Below are 7,348 nucleotides of genomic sequence, written 5' to 3'. Positions count from 1 at the left end.
CTTTGAAATTTTTATATTCTTTACATGATAAGTAATCTGGGAGAATTATTTGCAGAAATATTTTGAACTATTGATTTAATTTATTTACTTACTATGGATTTTCCGGGATTCCTAGTTCCCTTTGAGTCATTTTTGGATTATATTTTCTCTAAAATTTTAAAATTTTTCTAAATTTTCAAATTTATGGTCGAACGGCTGTTTATAATATTTTAACTTTTTAATCACAGCTATATTTTTTGTTGTCTTTTTTACTTTTTAACATTACTTATTTGTGTTTTGTCAATTGTAATGCTGGATACTACTTTTCAGTATTTTGTGGAGTTTTCTTTTTCTACCTGTGTTCATAAGAGATATTGGTCTGTACTTTCTTTTCTTGTGATGTCATTGTCTGGTTTTGGTATGTTAAGAAGTGTTAAGAAGTATTCTCTCCTCCTCTATTGTTGGAAGAGTTTGTAAAAGGTTGATATAATTCTTCTTTTCCTGCTGGAAGAATTAAAAAATGAAGCCATTTTACCTTAGTTATTTCTTTGTCAATAGTTATTCAATTACTAATTCAATTTCTTTATTTGCCGTGGGCCTACACATATTTTCTATTTATTCTCGAATCAGTTTCGGAAGTTTGTTTCTTTCTGGGTGTTTGTTCATCTAAATTATGTCATTTATTGTCATACAATCATTCATAGTATTACTTTATAATCCTTTTTATTTCTATATGGTTGTTAGTAATACCCTGTTTCATTCTTGATCTTAGTAATTTGAATCTTCTTTCATTTATCTAACTGTATTCTAATATCTAGCTGTTTACCACTCCAGCTTCTCCTGCTGCCATCTTCCCTTAATTAACATAACCATATCCTTCTTATTTTAAATCTTTAGTTGAGTCATGCTGTCTTATGATTCAGGACTTGTCACATACCATTTCCAGTGACCTTAAAGTTCTTCTGATCCTTTCTCTTTTTATCTAGTTAATTACTACTTAGCTTTTATCTCTCCATTGATATGTCGTTTAACAGAAATCTATCTATGTCCAACATGTTTTTTTACTTTTTAATAAGAACCCTTACCTTGAGTTTTGTGATTATGTGATAAAGGTGTTTCCTTCTCATGTGAAAGCTCAGTGAAAATTAGCATATTATATTTCTCTGCTTCTTAATATTTACTAGTTGGAGCATAACCACATCATGGGTTCTAAATTTATATTAGCTCTCTTTAAAATACTAGAAAAGAGATAGAATCTCATATTTCCAATTCCAAATTATCAATAAAAATTCTTGCTGTATAACCTAGATTTAGTTTTCATCAAATCCTACTAGAGGGCTAGACCACAATAGTACAAAAATTACTACCAGTATCCCAAACCTGAGGCTGTGAAAGCAATGCAGCATGTTATTGTGAACTCAAATGAAAAGGAAATCATAAATCCCCTCTTCTACAGTTCCTTGTGATCAGACTTCTTTGTAGACAAAACTGCAATCTTTTGTTATACTCAGACTTTGGCACAATGAATTGCATGTAGGAGGCAATCGATGCCAAGTGAATTTAGTACTCTAAATTTAGATAAGTAACAAATACTAGAATTTTTAAATTGCAACTTAACTTTTATCTCTGTCAATGTCATTATCTTTACTAACAGAAAAATTAAATAAGCTTTTATATATCTGTAAAAAAACTATGGATATTTGTAGATAAATATGTAAAATCAGCATGTGGGGATATATGTATAAAATAAAAAATAAGTTGCTCAAAATAGCTTGTAGATAAATATACATGAAAAAATCAGTAGATGTGAAGTACATACAATTTTTAAAGTTCAGTGTAGATGTGGGAAGTATAAAAAAAGTGTCTTTAAGATTACAATTGACACCTTCTTCACAATATTTATGTATATGATTGCCAGTGTTTGACTTATTCTAAGAGTAATCACACTCCTAATTTAAGAGAGAAATCAATTTTAAAACGTGGTGTTATTTTTACACAGAATGTATTTTGCATTCCTAGAAATATATTGCTAAGAATAAACTTCTATCCAAGACTTCACAAGGGATGAAATTTATAGGTGACAAAAATTGGGGGAGGTGAGACGTCCCCAAGAGTATCTTTCCTGTAGCATCGATTAAGCCTTTTTAATGAAAAACTATGAATTTAAATTAGACAGTTTAATAGATGCAAATTAAGAAAATGGAAATTAAAAGTGCAGGTTAGAACAACATTGTTTGCATAGTGCTAAAGTAGCAACAGTGATTAAAAAGCTTCCCAGGATTACACTATAGATAAGGAGTTGCTCAATTACTCATGTAGACATCTATATAGCAATGTACATTTTCATAAAATTCAAACACTTAAGGGCTATCTTCTTTGAATATAGAGTGTAACAACACCTAGCTAAATTCCTTTAAACCAACAAAATACAAAATTTTATTAATTTTCTGTAACAGTATATTTGAAAAATGAAATAATTACATTATTCTCAAATTCTGCAAAGGAAAATTACACAATTGAAATCTGCTACTATTTATAATTACTCCTTGTTCTATTTCATGTCTTCAATTTAGATTATTTTAATTCCAGAATTGAGGCCCCAAAGTTCATTTCCACATTAAATTAAATTTTTATTTGGAGTTTTAAGATTCATAAAATTATATCGCATAGCTGAAAAACCAATATGTAAAGGATATTATCTATCACATGTGTCTACCACACATGATAATTTATAATCTATGATACTTCCTCAATATCATGCTCACAGATTCCTGGCTCACCTGAAGAATGATTTATTCAAATTCCAAAAGAAAGAGTTCAACTGGATCCATTCACTCAATTCAATATCTCAGGCACCTAAGTTTATGGAAATATTTATTAAATGAATTGTATATATTAGGATACGAAAGGATAAATATCTTTACCCAGCTCTGTGTACTACTTCTTTCACATTTTCACTTTTAGAAAATAATTGTATTTTTAGGCATTAGGACATCCAGTCCTGTGTAAAAGAAATACCTCACACTCTGTTTAGTATAACCTCCTTCTCAAGCTTGGTGTTACTTCATCCTGAGAAGCCTGTAGGTATAAAGGCACATGATCTCTTTCTTCTCTAAATGCCCTACAGTAACGTGGGACTGTCCACCTGCAGTCCACTGCAGAAAACACCTACAACCTCTACATTGTTTTCCACATCAGAATATACATGTCAACATTGTTCTGTTGATATCACCTTGCCTCTGGGAACAAGGCCCTCTCATGTGAGATCTTTTCCAAAATACCTTATAGCTGATTCTATTTTGCTGGGTCTATGTCAGGATCCCTGAATCCTTAAGCATCCTTTGTTGATCTTCAGTACCAAAGCAGATGTCCAACTAGCCATTCAGAAGTGAGTCAGATATCATTCTCTGAACTTTCCACCTCCAAAGCTCACAAGCCAAAGTCCACAAATGTTTATCTTGAACTTTCCCTCATATATCTTAAAGTGATATAGGTTCATCTCCGAAAGAACAGTAAACAGGCAAAACCTCTCAAATAAATTCTTGCTCTCCAATCTCTACAACTTTAAAAGTCATGTTCTGAGTTGGGTAATAAACTAAGGGTCACAAACAAATTTCAAAATATTTTATCTAGTCCTACTTAGGTGAAGTAGTATTCATTTTACCTTTTTACACTCCTGAGATCTCTGCCAAAACTTTAAGACAACCAAAAATGTCTCATTTAATATTTAATATGTTTGTGCATATAAACTAACTTTTCCCAGACATAGAAATTCAACATAATCCTCATATTTTTCTTCTGCAAAATAGGGAAGGTAAAGTTAAGAGAAGAGAATGCCTTGAATTTCACACAGAGAAAATGGCAAAGGAAGTAATTAAATTCTAATAAAAATTACATATAGTAATGGTCTGTATCTCTTCCATTTTGAGAACATCATGAGGTGATAAATGCTTACTACATAAGATTTGATTTGTTCAATTGTTCCCACAATATCCCTGAAAATGTGGTTCAATAAATACTTCTGTTTATTGGATGAGGAAACTAAGGTTTCAAATTTGTTAAAGTTTCACCACAAGAAAATCAGTGGATCACATTTCAAATTCAGGTCTGTCAGAGTCCAGAGCCCAAATATCTCCAGGGATATTTTCTAGTCAGTACATTAACCTGCTTAAATTTGTTTATAAATGTAGATTATTACGGTCAGTTTTTTAGTTTTAATGTAACTGCTATTGTGCCACTAATAATTTTTCATCCAAGCATTAGTTTCTCTTTAAGCAATGTAATATATTTGCACTGAAAATTATAATTCGAGATTGATATGGGTAAATTTAAAGAGGATTCTTTGGGTGATAAGAGGAAGCTCAATGGTTATAACTCCACAATGTAGGTATTAAATAAAAATTATTTCTTCTCATTGGTGAAATCCAAGTAATATATATGTATATGCAAATGTATGACATATATTAATATATTATCGAGAATATATGTTCATGTATGTTTGTGTGAATGTATGCACGTATATCTATATGTGTGTGCGTGTGTGTGTATACACACACACACACACACACACACGGAGAGAGGCAGGAGAGAGGATACTCACATATATAAGAGAGATGCATTTGCGCAAGAGATTGGAATACAAAATTGAGGAAAGACAAAATTACTTAGATTGGTACAATGATCAGAGAGAAACGTTTATTTGGGCCACCTCTAGGTACCTAGTTATTCTAGCCAGAAGAAATATTTTTAATTGCCTTCTATGTAACAAGTGTATAAAATAGGCACATTCTTTGTCTTAATGGGGCTTACATATTATTGGAATCAACGACTAGACAAGTGATAATAAGTATGTTGGGTTGGCTGTATGGTGGCTGCCTTCTAAATGTTCACTCAGTACTTAAACCATGTCAGTAATTAGAGGTAATTAACAACCCCTCCGTTTCAAACAAATAGTTGTAATTACACTTGCCTAAAGCTCTCCAAAATATTTAGCAATTTACTCTGTATTGCCTCTTTTATCAAGAGCTAGATTTAGAAAGAGAATATTCCTTCAGTAGGCAAAAATAATTCATTAAGGTAAATCCACAAATGGACGCTTAATGACTAAGGCTATGAAACCGGTTAACTGACATAATTTAAATACTTGTCAGAGCCAAATTATGTTAGAGATTTAGACTAGTGAATATGTTTTACCTGTCAAGAACCCTTGGATTGCATACCACAGTTATGACAATTAAAATAAAAATCAGTTTATTGTTTGGATGAAGTCAGATTGCTAACTCACATTTTCAGAATATCTTGTTTAGTTATTACTTTGGTTTGTAATTGAGCCTGAGGAGAGACTCCTTGATAAAAAGTTTTAGCATTTCAAATGAAACCTAATAAGAATATAAATATTTTGTCGTAATTCCTAAACAAGCCCAAAGTGACCAAGCAGCCAGCTCACTGCTGCTGCTGCCATTACTGCTATTGTTTGAGAAACCCCATATTTTCAACACTAATTGACAAGGAAAGTCCATTGCAGCAGTGCACCAGCCAGAGTGAACCCACAGAAGACCTGGCTTCCTTGGTGACAGCCTACAGAGGTTTGAACGCAGAAAACTATAGGTACATTGATGCCTAATGCAGACATCGGCCAATGGAAAACAGGTTTTGACAGGAAGCTTTGGGATCAATTCTTTTCCTTCCTTTGCCTAGAAAGTATCCTTTTAAGATCTACTACTCTACATGGTCTCCCTAAAGATACACACGGAAACTGAGCATTGGATTACTGCTTGCTGTGATGGGATCTTTTAAGATTGTATTTCTTAATAAGCTCTCCAATTTGGTAAAGACTTACCCAGTTTGCTTTATTAATGAAAGATGTCATTCTGATTTCCCCACAATTAAGTCTACCCTTTCATTTATTATTCCTTTCTTATTTTATTTAAATACTATGGATAGAGTGCCTGCTATGTGCTAGTAACTATTCAGGATATAGCACCAAACATAACTGAAAAGTTTCTTCCCTCATGGAGCTTACATTCTAATGTTACAGTATAAAATAAACAAATGAATACATATGCATTTATTTAGTAATAGCAGGTAGCAATAAGTGATGTAAAGAAAAATGAAGCAGGAATGAGGAGGGATGTGTTGACTAGGGAAGGCGTCTTCAAGGACCTGACACTTGGCCATAGAACTAAATGAATTGAGGAAGTCAGCTTAATGAATATCCAAGGAAAAAGATATTCTATCCTACAGGGAAGAGCTAAAGCAAACATACCTGCTGTTTTCACAGAACATTGAGTTTAGTATATCTAGGAAAGTAATTGATCCTGATTTTCTTGTTTTAGAAATTCAAACTAACCTCTAAGGACACAAAGAGAAAATACAGGCACAATAATAGCATGTTTTCCACACAATAAAGAATTATTCATGGATCCCATTATTCTTTGCCAAAATGAGCTATATACAACTCAAATAAGACAGGGCATACCTGAAATGATGTACGCATATGTGTTTGTAGCTAACTAATTAAGTAAGCCTCATTGATCTAAAATATTCATTATATCATATCTTCTGTTAATGTAAAAAAGCTATGATGTCCTAAGGCATCATAAAAATATTTGTGGTTATTAAAAGTGTTATGATTATAAAACTATTTGCAGTTATTAAATTTTTTAAATTTTCTATAAATATTAATTGAGTTTATAATAGATTGAAAATTTATTAAACTGTTAGGCTGATTATTTTACATTCTCTGTCAGAGAATGTGAATATAGTAGCAACAGAGATAAAAGTGGTTTATAGATATAGGATTCCCCTGCTTTCTGAAAGTAAAGCTCTGCTGTGAAAACTTTCAGACACCAAAATAGCATAAAGATGCAATTACCTCAAGGCACATCCTGCTATTTTCTCTTTTTGCTTCTTTTTTGTAATTGCAAAAATCCTCTTTAGATTTCATCCACTTAGTAAAAGCAGATACTAATGTAGGTCTATCATAAAAGCTAAGTGGCATAAAGTGAACTGTCAAAAAGCAGAGGATACCTACAATAGAAAAGGTAAATGTATAATACACATAGTTATATTTCCTCCTTGCAACGGTGATAGTTTAGATGGTCCTCTATTCAGGTGTTTCTATTCAAGTGAGATTTTATGGTTCAACAAATATCCATTGTGTACCTACTGTGTGTCATGTGCTATTCTAGATTCTGAGGACACATCAGGAAACAAAACACAGGAAAAGCTTTGCCCTCTTGGAATGAATTCTCTGGTCTGTACTTTTAGGTCTGTACCAGATTTTAGGTGTAATGAAAATTTCTTTTCAAAGTAGTAAAAAAAAAAATTGAAAATTTACTGAGTGCCAATGTGGGCACAGGAATTAAAA

This window comes from Pteropus vampyrus, unplaced genomic scaffold (assembly GCF_000151845.1).
Source record: "Pteropus vampyrus isolate Shadow unplaced genomic scaffold, Pvam_2.0 Scaffold88, whole genome shotgun sequence".
In the NCBI taxonomy this organism is placed as follows: domain Eukaryota; kingdom Metazoa; phylum Chordata; class Mammalia; order Chiroptera; family Pteropodidae; genus Pteropus; species Pteropus vampyrus.
Note: the sequence above shows the minus strand (reverse complement) of the source record.